The sequence below is a fragment of the Equus przewalskii genome, chromosome 3, assembly GCF_037783145.1.
Source record: "Equus przewalskii isolate Varuska chromosome 3, EquPr2, whole genome shotgun sequence".
NCBI lineage: Eukaryota > Metazoa > Chordata > Mammalia > Perissodactyla > Equidae > Equus > Equus przewalskii.
In genome coordinates, this window is record NC_091833.1 from 39,845,506 (window position 1) to 39,871,239 (window position 25,734).

Genomic DNA, 25,734 nt, shown 5'->3' on the forward strand with positions numbered 1-25,734 from the left:
TTCTTTTTATTCTTTTTAATGCGGCTACCAGAAGATTGACAATTACACTTGTGGCTCACATTATAGTCCTATGGACAGCAGTGCTATAGAAAACCAGGTTTTGTGCCTCTTTAACTTTGCCCCAGTTGCAAAATCACTCTGCTTCTCACAGGGTGTTTCTGTAGACCCCTCATCCGGTTTCTCCTAATGTTAACAGCTTCCGTCACCGAGGTATGTTTGTGTTTGCCAAAACTAAGAAACCCACATCGGCACATTACTAGTGACTGATCTTCAGTTGTTTGGATTTCAACAGTTCTTCCACTAATGTCATTTTTTTCTGTTTCAATAGCCAATCCAAGATAGCAGACTGCACTTAGGACAGTGGATATCTGATGAACAAGTTGGGAGATGACTTGTCCAACGCAGGAGTACGGATTTTTAAAACAGGTTTATTGAAGTATAATTGTTATACAAAAAGCTGCACATATGTAATGTATATAATGTGATGAATTTGGACACGTGCCTACCTCCATGAAACTGTTACCAAAATCAAGGTAATAGACATATCCATCAGCTCCAGAAGTTTCTTCATCCCTCATTTGTTGTTATTTTTATGGTAAGAACACTGAACATAATAGCTACACTTTTAACAGGTTTTTAAAGGCCACAATATAGTATTGTTAACTATAGGCACAATGTCGTACAGAAGTTCTCTAGAACTTACTCATCTTCCACAACTGATTTTTAAATCTACTGAATAACAACTCCCCATTTCCTCCTGCCCCCAGCCTCTGGCAACTGCTGGTCTACTCTCTGCTTCTGTGAGTTGGACTATTTTAGCTCCTCATATAGTGGAATCATGCAGTCCTTCTGTGATTGGCTCGATTCATCTGTGTTGTCGCATGTGGCAGGATTTTGTTCTTTTTAAGACTGAATAATATTTCATTGTAGGTATATGTACCACATTTTCTTTATCCATTCATCTGTCGATGGAGATTTAGGTTAGTTCCATATCTTGACTATTGTGAATAAAGCTGTTTTAAAAATCCGTAATCTCTACCTTGGACAAGTGAGAAGATCCCAGAGAAGACTGGGTCCTCTCACCTAACCCTGTCTCTTGAGCACGCTACAGAAAATTGGTTCATTATATTAGCTAGTTAAGATCCTGGAAAGGGTAAAAAGTTAATGTGACACAGGACAGGTACATTTTGAGTAGCCATATGACAAAATGGCGAGAGGCTGGGCAAATGGCATATAACCTGGTGACCAGGAGAAAGTGAAAGGGATTGCCTGGTGAGGGCGGGAATGTGTGTCTCTCTCCCACATAAGATGGTGAGCCTCTGAGAACTGAGGCCTGTGCCTTACTCATCTTCATATTCCTCACTGTGATTTGCACATAGCAGCACAGCACATACTTCATGCTAGGTGGTTGAAAGGGAATGTCCTAGAGAAGAGTCTGATAATAGAAGAAAGGTGGGAGAAGCCTGAGAAAGTCTAGGCAGGAAGAAAGGAGTCAAGTTTGAAAGGGGAGGAATGGGAAAGGCCTTAAGACAAGGAAAGAGATAGAAAAAGAGCTGGCAGTGATAAAGACAGAGGCAGAGCGGACACTGAGAGGTGGAAGAGCTAATTAGTAACAGACAAACAGAAAGGAGGCAAGGAAAAGTGCAGGGGAGGTCATCGGTCAGCACACCTTTTGGCTCAGGCTGAGCAAGTCTGTTTCCCCAGAGGAAGCAGGCATTAGAGGAGAGAAATGGAACCCACAGTCAATAGGCACCACTTATGGTGCTTAATCTGTGCCCAACTTTACCTCCATCCTGGCATCTAATCCTTAAAATACTTTGGGAAGTACTACTACCTACATTGTAGAGATGAGGAAACTGACACTCAGAGACAGGAAATAATTTGCCCTGATCTCAAAAGTGTTAAACCAAGTTTTCTCAGATTCCACATCCAGGCTTTTACCCCTGACTAGTGGACTGAGCTGTTGCCAGGTGCGGGGGTCTGGACTCTGCTCAGGTAAATTGATAATGCTGTGTGCAGGTAGCTCTGAGAGTGCCTCCTGAGGGCAGTGCAGGGTTCTGGGTGACTTACAGCTTTCTCCACGTACTAGGACCTCCTTATGGTAAAGAGCAGGGCCATTGGAGTGAGACACCTATGCACTGGAGCTCTGACTCTGCCAGCTACACGTGACTTTGGACTTGAGCGCTTTGCCACTCGGAGTCTGTGTTTGGCTTCTGTACACTGCCCATTCTCTGAAGATCTACTTCAACCCTCCTTATGCTCTCAAACTCCATTTTAGACTTAGGCACATTCCCCCAGTGTCTCAAACCCCAAACTGGCTGCAGCATCCATCCTTTTTCCCTCTACTTTGGTGGTATTCCCTGTCCTCTGGCCTTAATGCTGATGCTCAATTTCTCTGTCCCTATTTTCTGCTGCTCCCTGTCCTGGCCTTCCCAGTCCTGCAGAAGCCAAACAGGGAGGTTAGGAACTGTTCCCTGCACACAGGACAGCTGCTCAGTAATAGCCTGGCTGCTCTTCAGCCATGTGGGAGAGGTGTGAAGGTGCCTCTTGCAATTACATTTTGACCAGGCAGGACATGGTGGGTGGGCTCTTAAGCCCTACGTGCTTCTCCTCTTTTTGTTGTTGTGTTGAATGTGACTTTTTAGCTCGGATTATATTTGTAAAATTCATCCATATTGTTGGGAGTGGTTGTGGATGAACTTCATTTCTGTATGGTATCCATACAGAATTATGGTGAAGAATGTGCCATAAGTTATTAATCTGTTCTTATGTTGATGGACGTTTGAGGTGCATATACATTTGGCTTCCATGAACATTTTTGTGCCTACATTTCTCTTGGACACATGTTTGTAAATGGATTGCTGAGTCATAAGTTGTATATCTTTGATTTAGTAGACAAGGCCAAAAGTTTCTCAATGTGATAGTATCAATTTATGTTCCCATCAGTGGTGTATGGGCCTTCTGGTTGCTCCATATCCTTACAAACACTTGGTATTATGTCTTTTTAAATTTTAGACAGCTTGGGTGGTGATAAGTGGTACCTAATATTGAATTTAAGTTTTTATTTATTTATTTATCAGAGGTAGAATTTGCATACAATAAAATTCATCTGTTTACAGGTATACAGTTCAGTGCATTTTGGAAAATGTGTACAATCATATAAACACCACCACAATCAAGATATAGAATACGTTCATCACTTCAAAAGTTTCTTCACATTCCTTGATAGTAATTCCTTTTCCTCCATCCCAATAGGCTTGTGAACACTAATGTATTTTCTGTTCCTATAATTTCACCTTTTTGGGAAGGTTATGCAAGTGGCATGTAGCTTTTGGATTTGGCTTCTTTGACTCAGTACAATATTTTGAAGATTTATCTATGTTAGTGATTATATTGTAGTTCTCTCACTTTTGTTGCTAAGTAGTATTCCATTGTTGGGATATGCCATTTGTTTATCCATTTACCAGCTGGTGGATATTTGGATTGCTTCCAATTTTTGCCTATCATGAATAAAACTGCCATGAACATTTGTGTACCAATCTTTGCATGGAAGTACGTTTTCATTTTCCACAGGTAGATACCTTGTTGCAGAATTACTGTGGTCAACTTACACGTTATCTGCCCTTTGGAATATAATTACAAAAGAACTATATCTAGGCACTTATATTTCCTGAGTACTTACTATTGCCAATAACTGAACAAAGTACATAACACGCATATGTATTAATATACTAACTTACCTACAAGACACCTGTGACCCAGACCGATTCAGGTTGTCATGCAAGGTCATGCAGACCTTGTTAGAGGTGGCATTTTAACTCAGGCTTATTGAACTAACACCCGTGTTCACAGCCTCTGGTCCAAGCAGGAAGTAAATGTTGCTCAGATTTCTGCAGATCGATTCAGAGCATCAGCTGAAATCAATGAGGGATGTAAAAATGCTTTGGAAATGGTAAAGCAATATGCAAAGTTAGGTGTTACTTTGATGTGCTGAATTTGATTGAAGGCTGAAGATGATATAACAATTCAACAGGCTTAGCTAAAGCCCGGAATAAGAGCTATGCGAGAAGCACATTTAATGATTAAGAGTGTGGATTTTGTAGTCAGACAAATGTGAATTTGAATGCTGGCTCTGGTTTGTACTATATGTTTGACCTTACAAATTATGTGACCTCTCTTTGGGTTAGATCTTAATTGGATAAATAAGAATAATAGAACCTACTGGAGAAGGTTTTCATGAGCACTGAAAGAAATAATGTTCAAGAAATAGAAAAAAGGATCCTAAAATTTGTATGGAACCACAAAAGACCCCGAATAGTCAAAGCAATCTTGAGGAAAAGGAACAAAGCCGGAAGTATCACACTTCCTGATTTCACACTATACTACAAAGCTATAGTAATAAAAACAGTATGGTAGTGGCATAAAAATAGACGTATGGACCAATGGAACACAATAGAGTACCCAGAATTAAACCCTCACATAACCAGTCAACTCATATTCAACAAGGGAGCCAAGAATACCTAATAGGGGAGGGTAATCTTCGCAAGAAATAGTGCTGAGAAAACTGGATGAACACGTGCAGAACAATGAAACTGGCCCCTATCTTACACCACTCACAGAAATTTACTCAAAATGTATCGAAGACTTAAACATAAGACCTGATGCCATAAAACTCCTAGAAGAAAATGTAGGGAAGAAGCTCTTGGACAGTGGTCTCGGCCATGATTTTCTGGATATGACACTGAAAGCACAACAAAAGCAAAAATCAACAAGTGAGACTATGCCAAACTTAAAAGCTTCTGCACAGCAAAGGAAACCAACAACAAAACTAAAAGGCAACCTACAGAATAGGAGAAAATTTTGCAAGCCATATATCAGATAAGAGGTTAGTATCCAAATGATATAAAGAACTCATACAACTCAACAGCAAAAAAACAAATAATCTGATAAAAAATGGGCAGAGGAACTGAATAGACATTTTTCCAAAGAAGACATCCAAATGGCCAACAGGTACGTGAAAAGGTGCTCAACATCACTACTCATCAGGGAAATGCAAATAAAAACCACAATGAGATATCACCTCACACCTGTTAGAATGGTTATTATCAAAAAGACAAGAAATAACCAGTGTTGGCGAGGATGTGGAGAAAAGGGAACCCCTGTGCACTCTCAGTTGGAATGTAAGCTGTGCAGTTACTGTGGAAAGCAGTATGGAAGTTCCTCAAAAAATTAAAAATAGAGCTTCCATATGATTCAGCTATTCCACTTTTGGGTATATACCCAAAGGAAAAGAAAACACGACTTGAAAAGACATCTGCACCTGCATGTTCATCGTACCGTTATTTACCATAGCCAAGACATGGAAGCAGCCTAAGTGTCCATCGATGGATAAGCGGCCAAAGATGTGGTATATACAATGGAATGTTATTCAGCCATAAAAGAGAAGGCAATTATACCATTTTGACAAGATGATGGACCTTGAAGGCATTATACTAAGTGAAATAAGTCAGAGAAAGACAAATACTGTATGATCTCACTTATATGTGGAATCTAAAAACGAAAACAAAACTGAACTCATAGACCCATTGAACAGACGCAGGGGGTGGAGGGTAGACAAAATGGGTGAAGGTGGTCAAAAGGTACAAACTTCCAGTTATAAAATAAATAAATCCTGGGGCTCTAATGTTCAGCACGGTGACTTTTGTTAATAATACTGTATTGCATATTGGAAAGTTGCTAAGAGAATAGATCTTAAAAGTTCTCATCAGAAGAAAAAAAATTGGTAACTGTATATAGTGATGGGTGTTAACTAGATTTATTGTGGTGATCATTTTGCAATGTACACATTTATCAAATTGTTATGTTATACACCTGAAACTAATATAATGTTAATATGTCAATTATATCTCAGTTTAAAAAAATAGTTGGTGGCATTTGGTTCAGGCAGCTCCTCAGTTGGGATGGAGGCTTCAGATGATCTGATCTGGCCTCTGTGCAGAGCAGCAACCCTCTCCTCACTGGTGCTACACTGACCCTCCGAGAGGGGAAGCTCACAAGAGGCCAGGCCCCCCGCGGCCCTTTCAGACAGAGGGGTAATAGCTGCTCATTTCCACTGTTTGGGCACCTCTCTACTTCCTAAGGTTATCAACAATCACAGCGCAAGTTCTTTCAGTATCCCAGAATATATTTGCTAGCACCAAAACCTGCCACTTGCTATCTTACCATCTTTCAGCCTATATTAGGATTCAGCTTTTTCTTAACAATATTTAATCTATCCATTCTTGACCTACCACAGTTTTCCTCATTGAAAAGATGTAAGAAAAACAAGACTTGAGTAATTCTGCTTTCTTTATCTGCCCTGATTGCTTCCTTTATTCTTGTTTGAGACATAGTATTAAACATTAAAATTCTCCTTATTTGCCCTTAGCTCTTTTTTGTTTTTTTTAAAATAAGCCTCAAGTCACTCTTCTTCGCTTTAGCTTTGAGATGCTGCTCTTATCGGTCCAGAGACTCTTACCTTCCTGGTTCCTGGGCTCGCCTTTCATTGTTGTTCTGTTCTTTCTAAGTCCATTTTCAGAGCTCCAGCACAGCCCCTCTGGGATCATTAAGTGGGATCCCTCTCCCTCCTCCCAGGGCTCGCTTGTGGCTCCCTTGTCAGAGTTTCATACTTCAATATTCCTCCCCTCTTAAACTTCTTCTTTTTTTGAGTGCCTATGTGTGGGCTCTGACCTACTTTTTCTTAAACTTTTTTTTTTTTTTTAAAGCAGCCCTTCTAAAGCTTAAATATAAGTCTGATTGTGCTTATAGTGACTTTCTTGATGATTAGGAAGGAGTCGTCTACAGTGGCATGGTCGCTCTCTCCCATCACTGTATCACCAAATAACTTTTCCTTCTTGACCAGAGTTAAGTCAGAAGAAACAGTTCTCTTCCTTGCTGTCTGAATTAGTTGGAAGGGGTGACTGTTGTAAAAGTAAAAGCAAAGGAGCCTTTCAGTCCACACTCAGGGGGTTCCATCCCGGCACTGCCGACAATGGTTGGAGCCTCACCTCTGTGGTTGCTTTTGCCTTTTGCACGTGTTTTCTCTGCACTTGAAGCCAATCACTGAAATTTCATGGGAATCTTTTAGATGCATAGGACATTTACTTTATTTGTAAGTAATTTTCTGATGAAAAGGGATCATTTTAATGCCGAGTTCTGATGAAAAGAGGTCATTTCAATAGGAGAGGGGTTGCCAGAGATTGCTAAGCAGGGGCAAATCTGACCCCGTATTTAAATGCTGTCTTTGTATGAAAGGATCTGTCTTTCCTTTTCTACCTTAACTTCTCTGCCCTGGAATCTGGCAACAAGCCTTATGGAAAATGTGTCATGCTGGGAACAGTTCTTTATGGAACACGTTTCATTTGACCCAACGCTGCTCCTTTATGGACAAAATGAGGAGGCTCTATGGAGGTGAGATCAGGAGACAATACTGATCAGTAGGAATGTGAACTTAGCTCTCATGATTAACGTCTCTCCAAAAACCAGATTGTTGTTCTACCTCACAAAAAGTTAAAAACAAGCAAAGCCAAAACACAGTGAAATGTGAAAGAGAGAGTCTAATGGCTAAGTCCCACCTACCTTCATTCCAGGCTGCACTCAGTGTTTGGAGAATTCCTCACCACCTCCCACCCCGCGGCCTGTCAATACAGGGGTTTAAATGACCCTCCAGTAGCACATCCCTACAAATTAAACGAAGGGAAATAACCAATCAGCAGGCCAAAAAGGAACACAAAATCAAGACTCGCTGCATTGTAGATGTCTTAAAAATGAAAGAGAAAAGCAACAGCGGGTACGTTTTCATGAATAGTTTCCAAATCTTTTGTAGTCAGAGGGACTCAAACTAATGATCCTCTCTCAACCTTCAGAACTTTCAAAATCAGTTTTCTATAGGCAGGGCGCCCAAGGACATGTAACACCGACAGATGCAGCATTCTCCCACAAATGCGTACACAAAGCCACTTACACTAAGGAGTGGTATTCATATAACGCACACCTTACGGAAAAAGACCTGTAAGAAGATTCTCCAGCTTGTTAGGAGTGGTTTTTCTGGATACAGTGATGACAGGTGATGTTGAATTTTTTCTTTCTAGTCTTTAAGTTAATTTTCAGATTGAATGGTATAAACCATTTTGCTTTGATGTTCTTTTTGTTCATATTTAATTATAAAGATAATATAAGAATCCATTTTCAGTGTAAAAAATTGTAATGGATATTGAGAATATAGAAACTGTAGAGCCGTGCTGTCCAGTGTGGTAGTCACTGGCCACACATGGCTATTGAACACTTGAAATGTGGCTGGTCCAAATTAAGATGAGCTGTAAGCTTAATGTGCAATATCTGGTTAATACTTTTTTATCTTGATCACACGTTAAAATGGTAATATTTTTGTATATATCTGGTTTGATCAAAACCAGATACTATTGAAATTAACATGGCAATTCCTTTTTACTTTTTATCGTATAGCTGGGGAAAGTTGAAGTTTCCACGTGTTTGGCCTTTGCTGCGTGTGGTATTTTTGTTGGTCGGTGCTGGTGTGGAGCGCACTCTCCCGGCTCCCAGGGTGCTCTCTTCCGCAGATGTAATCACTAGTAGTAGTGTAGTCGCATCCTCTACTTCCATGCGTTTGACTCCTTTACACATAGAAAAAATCTGCTCTTTTCCCACAAATGGAATCACACTCTCAATACTGTGGTGGGGTTTGCTGTCTGCACCGTCAGGTGTGGCAGATAGCATGTATCTCTGTTGTTTACTGCTGCTTAACAAACCGCCCCCAAACCTAGTGGCTTAAAACAAGAGCAAGTTATTTTTTCTCATGATGCTGTGGGTTGACCGAGAGGTTCTGCTCGTTTCACCCGGGCTCACTCATGCGGCTACATTCAACCAGAGGCTGGGCTGGGCTGGAAGACCCAGCAGGACCTCATGCATATTTCTGACGCTGTGGTGCTGGCTAATGGGCAAGTGTTTCAGTTCTTGACTACATGGCCTATCGCCATCTGGTAGGCTACAACAGCTCCTTTATGTGGTAGTTTAGAAATAATGGTTTAATAAGTTACATAGCAAATTAGCACTTACTATAGTAGCTGTTCATTGAATACTTCCTCTTTTTTCTTTTTTTTTTTCAGGAAGATTAGCCCTGAGCTGACTACTGCCAATCCTCCTCTTTTTGCTGAGGAAGACTGGCCCTGAGCTAACATCCATGCCCATCTTCCTCCACTTTATATGTGGGATGCCTACCACAGCATGGCTTGCCAAGAGGTGCCATGTCCACATCCGGGATCTGAACTGGCGAACCCTGGGCCGCCAAAGAGGAACGTGCGCACTTAACCTCTGTACCACCGGGCTGGTCTCTTTTTTTTGTTTTGTTTTGCTGAGGAAGATTCGTCCTGAGGTAACATCCATTGCCAATCTTCCTCTTTTTGTATGTGAGCCACCACGCCAGCATGGCCACTGACAGACACGTGGTGTAGGTCTGCACTCTGGAAGCAAACCCAGACAGCAAAAGTGGAGCATGCCGAACTTAACCACTAGGTCACCAGGGCTGGCCCTGAATACTTCCTCTTTTTAACGTATTTGCTTTTTCATATTGATATCTTGTCTATCCAACTAGATTATAAATTTCTGAAGAAAGGAAACTTTTTATATTATTTCTTTGTAGATCAAGAAGCACTTAACATAGTGTTTTCCATATAATTGCTTTTAAATTAGTAGTTTGTTGATTGATTCATTAATCTTCAAGAGTAGACATTAGAATGCTTAGGGAGCTGGGCTGGCAATGGAAACGTGTAAAGCCAGTGGAGGATGAAATGAGATGGAGTCGCATGGATTACAGTAAACTGAGGAATGCAAGTCTGGTCTTGAGAAAAAAAGAATGTTGTAAGTGAAACAAATCATATCTCCTGGCCTCATTTAGCCTAACATGTGACAAATTGATTAGTACTTTTCAAAGTGTGGTCTGCACACCTCCCACATCAGAATTATGTGGGAAGGGGGCATGTTAAAAATATGACTTCTTTGGGGCTGGCCTCGTGCCTGAGTGCTTCCCACGCTCTGCTTCGATGGCCCAGGGTTTTGCCAATTCGGATCCTGACCGTGGACATGGCACCCCTCATCAGGTCATGCTGAGGCGGTGTCCCACACAGCAGAGCCAGGGGACCTGCACCTAGAATATACAACTATGTACTGGGGGGCTTTGGGGAGAAGAATAAAAATAAAGAAGAAGATTGGCAAAAGATGTTAGCTCACGTGTCAACCTTTAAAAAAAGTCTTCTTTTATATAAGCACCAGGATGACTAAAATGAGAAAAATAGATCACGCCAAGTGTTGGTGAGGATGTGGAGTAACCATCTCTCATCCTCTGATGGTGGGAGTATCAATTGGTGTAACCGCTTTGCAGATCTGTTTGGTAACATTTACCAAACCTGAAGACATGCGTCCTTCCACGACTCAAAAGTTCCACCCCAAGGTACACTGTCAAAAGAAATGTATTCATACACACATCAAAAGATTCGAACAGCAATGTGTACAGCAATATTAGTTTTAATAGCCAAAATTGGGAACCACCCAAAAGCCCAACCAAAGTAGAATGAATACATAAGTTGTGGTGTAGTCACACAGTGGAACACCATACAGCAATGAAAATGGATGGTGCGTGATTACACACAACAGTATAGACGAATCTCACAAATGTGTGCAGTGAGAGAAATCAGAATCCGAAGAGTATAAACTGTATGATCTTCCATTCATATGAAATACAAAAAGAGGCAAAACTAATCCACAGAGTCAGAAGGGAGCATAATGGTTATCTTCGTAAAGGGAGAGTGAGAGAAAGGAGCATGAGAAGTCTTCTGGGTACTGGGAACATTCTGTTTCTTGAACTGGGTTCTGTTTACATGTGTGGGTTCAGTTTGTGAAAACTCATTAAGCTATTTATCAATGATATGGGTACTTTTCTGTCTGCATATTATACTTAGGGTAAAAGTTTTTAAAAATGTAGTTTCCTGGGCTCCATCCCTCAGACTTACTGAGTCAAAACTGCTAGGAACAGAGCCTGGAAATCTGCATTTTAAACAAGATTCCCCCCCACCAACCCTAGAGATTTTAATGCCCCCTAATGTTCAAGAGCCATTTGTCTAGGAACCTTTTAAACAAAGACAGAAACGTAATTAAAATTATTTTTCTGAGATCCCATCAAGATGGCGGTATAAGCAGACTCTGAACTCATCTCCTCCCACAAACACAACTAGGTTTCAGCTATTTTTGGAAAACTTACCCTGGAGAGAAAACTGAAAACTGGATAAAAAGAACCCCCACAACAAGGGACAGTCCTGACTAAGGCAGAAGAGGCAGCAATTCCTGCTGGAGAGGAAAAAGCCACCTTTGGGAGCAGCAGAGCTTCTCAGCTGGCCAGGCGGGAGCCACCCTAAGGTACGCAGCCCTCCCTGGAGGAGTGAAGACTGGAGTGGGGCTGATACTGCTATAAGCATCCTTCGGACTCAGCCCAACTGAGATGGGGGTCTCATTGTCTAGCTTTGCTGGCTATTGACTGCAGCGAGGACACCCCCAGAAAAGCTATCAGTGGAAAGCTGAAAAGATCCGGGTCTGAAAGGGCCCACGCACAAACTCACCATTTCAGCAGCCTAAAATCACCAGAGAGAAGGCTGACAGTCCTTTATTGAAACGAGACTCACCTGGTGGGTTCTGGGGGCATCTTGGTGAGAGGAGGAACATCTCCGGAGAATGAGACATTGGTGGGGGCCATTGTTCTGAACTGGTCCAGGCGTGCTGACACGGACCCCAGTGGGCACCATTGAGGTTCATCCCTTGGCCTGTTAGCCCAGGGGTCTGCCACACCCACTAGAGCACAGATTTAATCTAGTTCAGCCAGGGCAGGCAACCTGTCCTAGGGACTGGCCCCACCTAACAGCAAGCCCTCAGGCTACTTTTCAGCCTGCATTGACTGAGTGCCTTGATCCTCTACAGGCAGGCAAGGGTGTCTCCCTCTGTGGGGCAGGGCCTGTGTGAGGACCAGGTGAACTGTGGGGGGCATTGGTGGAGAGGTGGGGGCCTCTGCAGTGTGGCATGAGGGTACACTCCAGGGGGTTGAGAAGTGTGCACGGACCAGGACTGTGTTGACAGTGTGTGTCAATGTCAATGTGGTCCTGTGGGGGGTGAGGCTTTTCAGCGGCAGAAGACCCATGCTTCACAAATAGCCATAAAAAGGAGCAGCCTCACCTTCCAAAGCCTGAAACAATTGAGTGCTCCATGACCAGGGCCAGCCCCACTCAGCTGTACTCCTAAGAGAACTGACAACAGCCTTGTGGGCCTGAGGCCTATAGCAACTGTAAGCCCCTGAGCCTAGCAACCAGCTACACTGGGTACCAACCCAATTAAGAGGAAATCTGCAATAGGAGTGTGCAGATAGACTTTGTGGCCAACGGTGCTGAGGCTCCCCAAACCGGATTTGCAAACAGCTGGCCAGGGAAGGAAAGACTAGACTCCCTGGGTACCTGCAGTGGCAGCAACCTTGCCACAGCAGAAGGACACAAGTAGTCCACAAATGGGTCACTCCTGGATCTTCTGGTCTGGTGATGAGAGGGAAGCACACTGCTGGGCCTCACACATAAGGCCACTTCTCCAAGATCAGGAGACACAGCCAACACACCTAACACATAGAAATAAGCACAGAGAAAGAGGCATAATGAGGAGACAAAGGAATACTTTCCAAGCAAGGGAACAGGACAAAACCCCAGAAAAAGGACTAAATGAAACAGAAACAAGCAACCTACTTGACAAAGAGTTCAAACAAAATATCACGAGGATGCTCAGAGGTATGGGGAGAAGACTGGATGAAGACACTGAGGACATCAGCAAAGACCTGGAAGATATTAAAAAAAAAACAATCAGACATGAAGAATACAATACTGGAAATGAGAAATTCACTAGAGGGACTCAATGGCAGAGTAGAGGATACAGAAGAACAGATCAGTGAGCTAGACAAAAGACTGGAGGAAATCACCCAAGTGGAACAGAAAAAAGAATTAGACAGAATGAAAACAGTCTAAGGGAACTCTGGGACAATATCAAGTGTGCTAACATTCGGATTATAGGTGTCCCAGAAGGAGAAGAGAGACACAAAGGGGCAGAAAATTTATTTGAAGAAATAATAGATGAAAATTTTCCTAATCTGAGGAAGGAAACAGACATCCAAGTTCAGGAAGCACAGAGAGCTCCAAACAAGATAAGCCCAAAGAGGCCCACACCAAGACATATTATACTTAAAATGTCCAAAATTAAAGATAAAGAGAGAATCCTAAAAGCAGCAAGAGAAAGGCCACAAGAGGCATAGAAAGGGAAGCCCATCAGGCTATCAGCAGACTTCTCAGCCGAGATCCTACAGGTGAGAAGAGAATGGCATGAAGTATTTAAAGTGCTAAAAGGAAAAAACCTACAGCCAAGAATACTCTATCCATCAAGGTTGTCATACAGAATGGAAGGAGAGATAAAGAGCTTCCCAGACAAGCAACAATTAAAGGAGTTTATCACCAAGAAACCAGTTCTACAAGAAATGCTGAAGGGACTTATTTAAGTGGGAAAGCAAGGACCACAAATAGAGATTTAAAAAAAACTATTATCAAATAAAACAAAACAACAACAACAAAAACCAGGAAATAAAGTCACTTGTAAAGGTAAAAATATAGTAAAGGTAGCAGATCAACTACCTGTGAAGATAATATGAAGGTTAAAAGACAAGCATACTAAAATCACCTATTTCAATAATAATAGGGTAATGGATAGACACACACTAAACAAGAGACTATATATGATTTGAAAAACATAAAGTGTGGGAAGAGGGGAGTGAAAAAGTAGAGCTTTTAGAAAGAGGTCAAGCTAAAGAGTCTATCTACTTGATATAGACTGTTATATGCATAGAATATTAAATAGTATCCTCATGGTAATCACAAATCAGAAACCTATAATAAGCAAGCAAAAAAGTAAGACAAAAGAAATCAAGCATATTACTAAAGAAAGCCATCAAACCACAAGGGAAGAGAGCAAGAGACAAAGACAGGAACAGAGAAGAACTACTAAAACACCTGGAAAAAAAGTAACAAAATAGCAATAAATACATATTTATGAATAGCTACTTTAAACATCAGTGGACTAAATGCTCCAATCAAATGCCATAGGGTGGCCAATTGGATAAAAAAACAAGACCCATGTGTATGCTGCATACAAGAGACACACTTCAGACCTTTATAAAGACACTCACAAACTGAAAGTGAAAGGATGGAAAAAGATATTCCATGCAAATGGCAAAGAAAAGAAAGCGGGAGTAGTCATACTTATATCAGACTTTAAAACAAAAGCTGTAACAAGAGACAAAGATGGGAACTACATAATGATAAAGGGAACAGTCCAACAAGAAAATATAATGCTTGTAAATAGCTATGCACCCAACATACGAACACCTAAATATATAAAACGTCTATTAAAAGATATAAAAGGAAAAATAGACAGTAACACAATAATAGTAGGGGACTTTAACACTCCACTTACACCAATGGATAGATCATCCAAACAGAAGATCAATAAGGACACACTGGCCTTAAAGGACACATTACAGCAGATGGACTTAGTAGATATATACAGAACATTCCATCCAAAAACCACAGAATACACATTCTTTTCAAATGCACATGGAACATTCTCCAGGATTGATCATATATTAGGCCACAAAACAAGTCTCAATAAATTTAAGCAGATTGAAATAATACCATGCATCTTTTCTGACCATGAAGGTATGAAACTAGAAATCAACAACAGGAAAAAACCCAGAAAAGCCACAAAAATGTGGAGATTAAACAAAATGCTACTGAACAACAATTGGTCAATGAAGAAATCAAAGGAGAAATCAAAAAATTCCTGAAGACAAATGAAAAGGAAAATATGACATGCCAAAATCTGTGGGATACAGCAAAAGCGGTTCTACGAGGGAAGTTTATAGCAATTCAGGCCTACCTCAACAAAGAAGAAAAATCCCAAATAGACAATCTAAAAGTGCATCTAAAGGTCCTGGAAAAAGAACAACAAAGCCCTAAATCAGCAGAAGGAAGGAAATAATAAAAATCAGAGCAGAAATAAATGAAATAGAGACTAAAAAAAACATAGAAAAAATTAAGGAAACCAAGAGCTGGTTCTTTGAAATGATAAACAAAATTGACAAACCCTTAGCTAGACTCACCAAGAAAAAAAGAGAGAAGGCTCAAATAAATAAAATCAGAAATGAAAGAGGAGAGATTACAATGGACACCTGAGAAATGCAAAAGATAATAAGAGAATACTATGAAAAGCTATACGCCAACAAATTGGATAATCTAGAAGAAATGGATAAATTCTTAGAAACATACAACCTTCCAAAACTGGATCAAGAAGAAGTAGAAAATTTGAATAGACTGATCACCAGTAAGGAGATCGAAACAGCAATCAAAAACCTCCCAAAAAATAAAAGTCCAGGACCAGATGGCTTCCCTGGTGAATTCTACCAAACATTCAAAGAAGACTTAATACCTATCCTTCTCAAATCTTCCAAAGAATTGAAAAGGAGGGGAGGCTTCCTAACTCATTCTACGAAGCCAACATTATCCTGATACCAAAACCAGACAAGGACAACACAAAAAAAGAAAATTACAGGCCAATATCACTGATGAACATCAATGCAAAAATCCTCAACAAAATACTAGCAAATTGAATACAACAATATATTAAAAAGATCATACATCATGATCAAGTGGGTTTTATTCCAGGGATGCAGGGATAGTTCAACATCTGCAAATCTATCAATGAGATACACCACATTAACAAAATGAAGAATAAAAATCACATGATCATCTCGAGATGCAGAGAAAGCGTTTGACAAGATACATCATCCATTTATGATAAAAATTCTAAATAAAATGAGTATAGAAGGAAAGTACCTCAACATAATAAAGGCCATATGTGACAAACCCACAGCAGATATCATGCTCAACGGAGAAAAACTGAAAGCCATCCCTCTAAGAACAGGAACCAAACAAGGATGCCCAATGTCACCACTCTTATTTAACATAGTATTGCAAGTCCTAGCCACAGCAATCAGGCAAGAAAAAGAAATAAAAGGGATCCACATCGGACAAGAAGAAATGAAACTGTCACTCTTTGCAGATGACATGATTTTATATCTAGAAAACCTTAAAGATTCCACTAAAAAACTTTTAGAAACAATAAAGGAATACAGTCAAGTTGTGGGGTACAAAATCGATGTACAAAAAGCAGTTGCATTTCTATACACTAACAATGAAGCAGCAGAAAGGGAAATTAAGGGGCCAGCCCAGTGGCGCAGTGGTTAAGTGTGCACGTTCCGCTTCTCAGCGGCCTGGGGTGCGCCGGTTCGGATCCCGGGTATGGACATGACACCACTTGGCACACCATGCTGTGGTAGGCATCCCACCTACATAAGGTAGAGGAAGATGGGCACGGATGTTAGCTCAGGGCCAGTCTTCCTCAGCAAAAAGAGGAGGATTGGCAGTAGTTAGCTCAGGGCTAATCTAATCTTCCTTGAAAAAAAAAGAAAAAAAAGAAAGGGAAATTAAGAATACAATCCCATTTACAATTGCAACAAAAAGAATAAAATACTTAGGAGTAAACTTAACCAAAGAGGTGAAAGATCTGTACACCAAAAACTATAAAACACTGTTGAAAGAAATCCAAGAAGAAACAAAGAAATGAAAGATATTCCATGCTCTTGGATTGGAAGAATTAACATTGTTAAAATGTCCATACTTCCTAAAGCAATCTATAGATTCAAGGCAATCCCTATCAAAGCTCCAACAACATTTTTCACAGAAATAGAACAAAGAATCCTAAAGTTTATATGGAACAACAAAAGACCCTGAATAGCCAAAGGATTCCTGAGAAAAAAGAACAAAGCTGGAGGTATCACACTCCCTGATTTCAAAATATACTACAAAGCCATAGTAACCAAAAAAGCATGGTACTGGCACAGAAACAGACACACAGATCCATGGAACAGAATCGAGAGCCCAGAAAGAAACCCACACATTTACAGACAGCTAATATTCGACAAGGGAGCCAAGAGCATACGATGGAGAAAGGAGAGTCTCTTCAATAAACGGTGTTGGGAAAACTGGACAGCCACATGCAAAAGAATGAAAGTAGACCATTCCCTTACACCATGCACAAAAATCAACTCAAAATGGATTAAAGACTTGAATGTAAGACCTGAAACCATGAAACTTCTAGAAGAAACCATAGGCAGTACACTCTTCAACATTGGTCTTAGCAGCATATTTTCAAATACCATGTCTGACTGGGTAAGGGAAACAAAAGAAAAAATGAACAAATGGGACTACATCAAACTAAAAAGGCTTCTGCACAGCAAAGGAAACCATCAGCAAAACGAAAAGACAACCTAACAATTTGGAGAAGATATTTGCAAACCATATATCAGATAAGGGGTTAATATCCAAACTATGCAAAGAACTCATACAGCTCAACAACAAAAAAACCAACAATCCAATTAGAAAATGGGAAAAAGATCTGAACAGAGATTTCTCCAAAGAAGATAGATGAATGGCCAACAGGCATATGAAAAGATGCTCAACATCATTAGCTATCAGGGAAATGCAAATCAAAACTACAATGAGGTATCACCTCACTCCAGTCAGAATGGCTATAATTAACAAGACAGGAAACAACAAATATTGGAGAGGATGTGGAGAGAAGGGAACACTTGTTCACTGCTGGTGGGAGTGCAAACTGGTGCAGCCACTATGGAAAGCAGTATGGAGTATCTTCAGGAAATTAAGGATAGATCTACCATATGATCCAGATATCCCACTGCTGGGTATTTATCCAAAGAACTTGAAAACGCAAAGGCATAAAGATACCTGCACCCCTATGTTCCTTGCAGCATTATACACAATAGCCAAGACTTGGAAGCAACCTAGGTGCCCGTCAAGGGATGAATGGATAAAGAAGATGTGGTATTTATACACAATGGACTACTACTCAGCCATAAGAAATGACGAAATCCGGCCATTTGTGACATGGATGGACCTTGAGGGTATTATGCTGTGTGAAATAAGTCAGAGGGAGAAAGTCAAATACCGTATGATCTCACTCATAAGTAGAAGATAAAAACAACGACAAACAAACACATAGCAACAGAGATTTGATTGGTGGTTACCATAGGGGAAGGGGGAAGGGGGGAGGGCAAAAGGGGTGATTAGGCTCACATGTGAGGGGATGGACTATAATTAGTTTTTGGGTGGTGAACATGATGTAATCTACACAGAATTCAAAACATATTATGATGTACATCCAAAAGCTGTATAATGTTATAACCCAATGTTATTGCAATTAAAAAAAAATAAAAAAATTATTTTTCTAAAATGAGTAAATATTTATAAAACTAAAACATCTTAACAGCCTTGTTAGTAACTAGTCTTCTGGTAACATAAAAATGTGATCCGATACAAAATCTCCATATTTTGGCACATGTTCTGTTTTGTTTTGATATTACTTGTTTTCGCTGTTGAGGGAAAAGATGGTACTCTTAAACTCGTGTCTGATTTTATGGCCAAAAAAAATTAATGTGAATATATTGATAACTCATGTGTTGCACATGGAACAAATTCAGGAAGGAATTGACTTGCATCATTTGCAAAAGAGGTGTGTGTTAATAGAATACTCTTCATTGAATAAAAAGAAAGAATTTGAACTGAAATTGAAATAACAATATATATCAGTGTATTTTATAGGTGACATCTATTCATACATTTCCAACCTACGGATACTCTGTTTCTAAATTATCACAGTAGTTAGCTTTTGTTTTATTCCCGTTTTATACCTGAATAAAGTCTTTTTCTACTTTTCTACTTTTGTGTATTTCTAATACAGAATGTTCAAATTAAGGAATGCAAGCATAATAAATTCTCATGTGAATATATTTGCATTCTCCATATGCACCACAAAATTATATAAGCAATGGTTAGATACCCTTCTCATCGTTCACTTGTTTAGTACCTTGAGATGTTTCTTTTGTGTTTCTCTTATCATCTAGGAAAAAAGAAGGGGTAATTAAATCTAGAATGCCCAGAGAAGTCTTCATTTCTAGGTAAGTCTCACTGAACCATGGCTCCAAGGATTTTTAAACTGCATTCAAACTTGAGGACACCTGTTCTGAAAATTTCCATAGCTGATTGACTCGCAAGAATCCCTTCAAAAATCTTTGACAAGTGCTAGGAGGAGGGAAGACCCAAAGAATAGGAGTCAGTACCCATTTTAGACGGCAGGAAATATTAATTTTACAAGTACTGTAGCAGTGTTAGCAGCAGAAAAACAAAAAACACAAGTATTGTAAAAATAAGGCATGACAAGTCTATCTTTCTACCTTAAGATTCTTCTGCTTTCTCTGATATTGGTTGTGCTGACTGAGGGCAGGTCCATGTGCAATGAAGGCAGACAAGCAGGTGCAGGATCCACATCTAAATTGTGAAAACCAGAGAGTTCTGTGGTACTCATGTCCAGGCAGCAAGCCAACTCATCTCTGAACTGAAGTGACTCACAGGAATAACACGAAGCCAGAATTTTCATCAGGAAGAAACCTCGGTTCTGCTCCAGCATACAAATAGTGATCAACTGTGTGTATTGGGGGTAGGGGAGTGTATACAAGACAAATATAAAATTTTACAAATGCTCTGAAGAAATGAAAATGGTAAAGTGATCAAGAATAATAAATGTTGGGTTTATAATTTTATAGGTATCTGAAAAATTATCTTCATCTAGGCAGGACTTGATAGGATTGTGTAGGAGAAAAGGAAAAAGCTCTCTGGATTCAGGAAATTTGGATTCAATTCCCGGGTTTAAATCCCAACTTAACCACTTACTGCGACCTCCCTGCACCTCAGTTCCCTTGCCCGTAAAATGAGAAAAATACGATTTACTGCATTGGGCCATATCTGAGATCAGATAGGGAACTAGCCTAATTAAAGAGCATTATAAAGGGGATTGGGAAACAGTATAGCCTTACTTTGTCCGTATCGTAATGCACTGCTAATAAAATGTTGTTCCAGAAGCCTATGCACTAACGGCCTCTGTTGTTTTTTGTTGAGTTTATGATAGTTTACAACATTGTGAAGTTTCAGTTGTACGTTATTATTTGTCAGTCACCATACAGGTGCACCCCTTCACCCTTTGTGCCCCTTCCCCCTGGTAACCACTAATCTGTTCACTTTGCCCGTGTGTTTATTTATCTTCCACATATGAGTGAGTGGAGTCATACAGTATTTGTCTTTCTCTATCTGCCTTATTTCTCTTAACATAGAACCCTCAAGGTCCACCCATGTTGTTGAGAATGGGATGATTTTGTCATTTTTTATGGCTGAGTAGTAAGTATTCCATTGTATACATGTACCATATCTTCTTCATCTTAACTGCCTCTATTTTTATATTACAGTGGCAAAATTGTATTTCTGCTTTCAAAACCTTGATGACAAGGAGCATGAAGTCTTTCAAGAAAAAGATCTGGAATATTTGAATCATCATGGCACTGTTTGCCAATTACAATGAAATTTTTTTTTCCTATTCCTCCATTTACTAAATCTGAACCGTTCTCAACAAGATTCCAGATAACTTAAACTTTCAGTCCTAGATCATCAGCCCTGTCGTGACTATACAAATTTTCTACGCAGCCTCAGCCATGTTTTGCCACATCTACCACATCCTAAAATTCTTCCCAATCACTGGCAGCCTCAGACCCCAACAGGGCTTCCCCCACTGGGTCACCTCGAGGTTCTTTCATCTCTGTGTGCCCTAACTGGTGTTTCCCTCTGAAAAATAGCATGTTTTAATGAGTTTACTAAATAAAATGGTTTGTTGTATTATATCATGCCATTGATACCTGTAATTGTAATGACATTACCCATTTCGTTACAGTATTCAGGAAATGATTTGATAAGAATGACAATTTATGAAGGGAGGAAAGATGGAAAAGAAATACATCTCACAGAATAAGCCTGGTGTTTACATTAGAGTGTTTACATTTGTTGTCTTTGTAGCTTCTAATCTGATCTATGTCTTAAAGAGTAAAGTAATTTAAAGTGATTAAGGAAGGATTCTAAAATCTGGAGATGTGTAATTATTAATATGCAGCCAAAAAGTTTTCAGGTATACCATATTGCAAGACATGCAATTACAAAATCATTATTCATTAATTCAACAAAAACTTATCAGGTGTCTATCGAACATGCTACGCACCGAGTCATTTCCATTTCTTCAAAGACAGCACATTCTTGGATCAGAAGCAGAGGTTTCCTATAAAGATTTCTTAGGTGCTAATTTATGCAGCACAGCGAGGGTAAAATACTGTGACTAGAAGCGTGGACTCCGGCAGACTCCGGTTTATATTCCAACTCCAAACTCTACCAGCCGTGTGATTTGGGATCCAATTACTTCACTGCAGAGGCTCCAGTGTCCTTATCTGTTTATTGTAGATAACAAAAAATACCAGCCTCAGAAATTTTTAGAATTAAATGTGACAATGCACAATCTCTAGAACATGGTGAGCACACCACACATTTTTTTTAACAAAAGGTGGAAGAGTAACTTTTACCCTTGCAGCTCCGGAGAACGTGCTGTGCCCTTGCTGGTGGGGCCACAGAGGAGAGCGGACTCCGGCTCTGCAACTCCGACGACCCTTTGCCAGCAGCCATTCTTATCCATTTAAAATAGCTTAGAGACCTCAGTGTGAAATAGTCCTAGCACGCCAAACTTTCCATCTCTCCCCCAGCACAATTACCTGCGAAGGAAATCATCTCCTCATCCCGTAACTCCATTATGAAAAAGAAACTCAACAAACCCCGCCCCGTGCCCATCCGCCAACAAGAGGTGCCAGTTCCCTGCTGAGAAACTGTGTGCTTTTGCATCCGTGTCTGCCAATAAAATGAATAACACTTCCCATTTAGGTAGTTCTCTGTGAACTTCTGCATACTATAACATATTACAATTTACCAAACCACTAACGTATGCAGAATATGCGTTTAATTGAAGACTTCTGTCTATCATCTTTTGAGCCAGCACACTAAACTACAAATTAAATGTGTTGTTTATAAGGAACCATTAGCTGTATGTTAGTGAATTTCATTGAACTTGGCCTACTTCTCAAAACCTCCCAGGGATTACTATTCATCCTCAGGAAGAGATGGGAATTTGCCGCGTTTCCCCATGCTCCCCAACTCACCTGGGTGAAGATTAAGCCGACAGGGGGATGGGATGGGGAAGTGGTATGTACAGTACAGATACCCAAGTGGCAGCCAGGCCTGGGCTGATCACCCCCGATCAAGTCCAATTCCGTTCTCTAGGTCCCCAAGAAATTGAGGAGGAGGGGCGTGGCAAATAAAGGTGTCCAACAGGGAAGAAGGTCATGTTCAAGCAAATAAATCAAGGAATGACAGTGAAAATCTAAAATAATGCCCAATATGTAGCCTACAGATCTTCATAGCAGTGTTGATTTGTATAGCAAAAACCTGAAAACTGCATAAACTGAAAATAGAGGGGTTTGATTAAACATTTTGTAAAGCTACAGAGCAGTATACCATAGCATGGCAGATACTCATTATCTGTTACTACATGAAAAGAGCAGTTACAGGACACTGAGAACAGTAGAGCATTTTTTTATTCTTTAAAAATAAATATATTTATGCAACCCAGGTACATTCAAATTCCCTAAACTCCATGGCCACCAATGGAAATAACAATAGTTGAAATTTCTATTCTGTTAGATTGTCAAGAAGTCTAGATTTGTTTTTACCAGTTTCCCTTCCATCTGGGGGTTGCTCGGTAATATAAAACATTTCACAAATGACTCCTGACTGCTGCTCTGGGCTCTTCTGCTGATCCCTTCTTGCCACTTCACAGCCGGTTTCTCCAGGCTGCAGCAGCAGCACTTCCTGTACTCATCAACAAGCGCATCACCAACACGCTTCCCATGGACCAGCTACTGTCCTCAGCACTTGTTTTATTTTTTTATTTTTATTTTTCCTTTCTAGGAATATTAGCCCTGAGCTAACATCTGCCGCCAATCCTCCTCTTCTGCTGAGGAAGACTGGCCCTGAGCTAACAACCATGCCATTCTTCCTCTACTTTATATGTGGGACGCCTGCCACAGCATGGCTTGCCATGTGGTGCGTAAGTCCGCACCAGGGATCCGAACTGGCGAACCCTGGGCTGCAGGAGTGGAATGTGTGAACTTAACCACTGTGCCACTGGACCAGCCCTTTCCGTAGCACTCTATGTTTACTCTTCACAAAGTCCTATGAGAATGGTATTGTTATTAACATTGTTTTACAGATGAGTGAGTCTACAAAGGCTTGTGTAACTTGGTCACACAACCGGAAAATGGCTGAGTCAGGATTCAGAGGTGTTCTGGCTCAAAGGCTTTGCTCTTATCTAAGAAGCTATCACGTCTTCCCCAATTCCCCAGTGCACAGGAACTAGGTGGTAACATTTAATAAAATGTGACTGCAGGCTGGGGAAGAATAGGAGGGAGTTGAAGAAAACAAAACGGAGTTTGGGACTTCATAGCTCCTCGGTAGCCAGCATAATCCTTACGCTACAACCTCACGATATGTCCCAGGGCCTCGCCCACATCCCCTGCCCCTACACACACACACACACACACACACACACACACACACACGCACACACAGCCCTCAGAGGTGATTGTGCTGACCACAGTGTACACACAAAACCATTGTGTTTCCAGTATCCTCAGTCCAGGCCACCTCCACCTTCTCCGGGATCAGACAGAGGGTGGCTCTCTGCTGATACTTCAGACTGGCCTGCCAGTCAGCGGATGAATTATTGGATGAAGGCTCTGGGGAAGAATCCTTCCTTGCCTCTTTCAGCTTTTGGTGGCATCAGGTGTCCCATAGCTTACCCCCAATCTCTGCCTCTGTTTCCACATGGCCTTCTCTATCTCTTTGTGTATCCCTTCTGAGAGTTCCTTATGAGGATAGTTGTCAGTGGATTTAGAACCCACCCAGATAATCCAGCATGATCTTATCACGATATCTTCAACGTCATTTCACGTATAAAGACCATTTTCCCAAATAAGGTCATAGTTGCAGGTTCCAGGGGATTGGATTATGGACACATCTTTTGTGGGGCCACCATTCCATCCAGTTTAAGATGTTTGAAGGGTCATGGGTCTTTTAAACAGGAGAGTGTGGCAGGGGAATCAGTGCATGTGTACGTGCATGTGTGCGCGTGTGTAAAAGAGTTAGAAGTAACCATAGAGCGTGTTTCTAGCATTTCCAGTCGAAACCCAGCAAACATGAGCAAGTGCTCCAGGGTCACACAGAGAGCTGGCGGCAGAACTGGTCCCATGTTTAGAGGAACTGAGAGCAGTGTTGAATCATCAGCCTGAGCGTGCTGCCGGCTCTGCACAATTCAGACTTAGACAAATGAGCTATTTGTTTCTCACACTTCTGTTCCCTCATCTGAACAAAAGAGAAAGATAACGGAAACATTTTTCTGAGTTCCTTGGGGAAATTTAGGATGGACGAACTTACTTTAGATCACCAACCAACAAAACAGAAAAGGGGAGATGATACGTTTACTTTTTCCAGCTTGTGGATCTAATTACAATCAATTCCCATCAAGTGCTCTCCCTAAAATGAGCTTCATCCCTCTTGGAACTCAGAATGGAGTGCTTCTGAAGTGTCCTGGCTCTGAGAAGAGAGATTTCATTCGTTGGAAGAAGTGTGATACAGTTGATGTTTAAGTGTTCACAAAAATAGTTGAAAGAACATTCTGTCGTTTGCATATCCACCTTAGATATTTTACAGGTATTAAGAGGTTAGGGTGATAGCTTGTTTCTGATTTTTAAAACAATTTTAAGGAAAATTACTATTGAATGTGAATAGAGAAAAGGCGGAAAAGGAGCATTAAGTGCCCATTTAAGAAATCTGATGATTGTATAATATCTAAACTTGTCAAAAGATACATCAGGTGCTTCTTTTGGGAAAGCGAGAGGGGAGTCAAGATCATTTTCCAATTGATGTTGCTAATCCAACTCTGTCTATTCTCTTCTCTCCTAAAGAGAGTTTTCTTCCAGTCACAAGGGTTCAGGGCCTTCTTCACCATGAGGTGGCAGCAACACGCCGTGCACAGACTTGGCTGTGGCCAGGGCAGCTGGGGCAGGCAGGAGCCTGAACAAAAGGCAGGAACTGCTGGGACCATTCAGTTTGCTAAACTAATAATCCCCTTAGAAGGTAAAAACCAACGAAAGCTTATGTATAGCCCTTACAATAAGATACTCTGGATAAACTGGAACGCCTGCAATAGATTTTTTCCACTAGTGGAACTGATGCTCCACGTCTTGGCATGGCCATTTACTAGCAACCATCTTCAGTTTTCTCTTCCTTAAAGTTAAGCCGTAAATACTTATACTATTACATGCCAGGATAAGCAGAGTGAACAATTAAAATGATTCCTACCAAAATCCCTTGCAAACTCAAAAGTGCTAGAGAAAAATGGGCTAGAGAAAAATGACACAGTTATTATTCTAGGATGACAATGTTTAGAAGCATGTTTCTCAGTCCTGTGTGTACCGAAGAATTACTTGAGGATTTCTGT

The 25,734-nt window shown here is 40.6% G+C and overlaps 1 long non-coding RNA gene across 2 annotated transcripts; it reads right to left on the reverse strand.

The window, feature by feature from the left end:
• Positions 1–10,557: 10,557 nt before the first annotated feature.
• LOC103562977 (uncharacterized) lies at positions 10,558–21,951 on the reverse strand. Of its 2 annotated transcripts, none has more exons than XR_011538602.1 (5): positions 21,710–21,909; positions 21,355–21,577; positions 19,490–19,583; positions 12,825–12,913; positions 10,558–12,700 (listed from the first exon to the last, which is right to left on the reverse strand). It is a non-coding gene; the product is annotated as an uncharacterized lncRNA (long non-coding RNA). The 2 variants fall into 2 exon arrangements; XR_011538601.1 differs by having other exon boundaries at positions 10,560–12,700; positions 21,896–21,951.
• Positions 21,952–25,734: the final 3,783 nt, after the last annotated feature.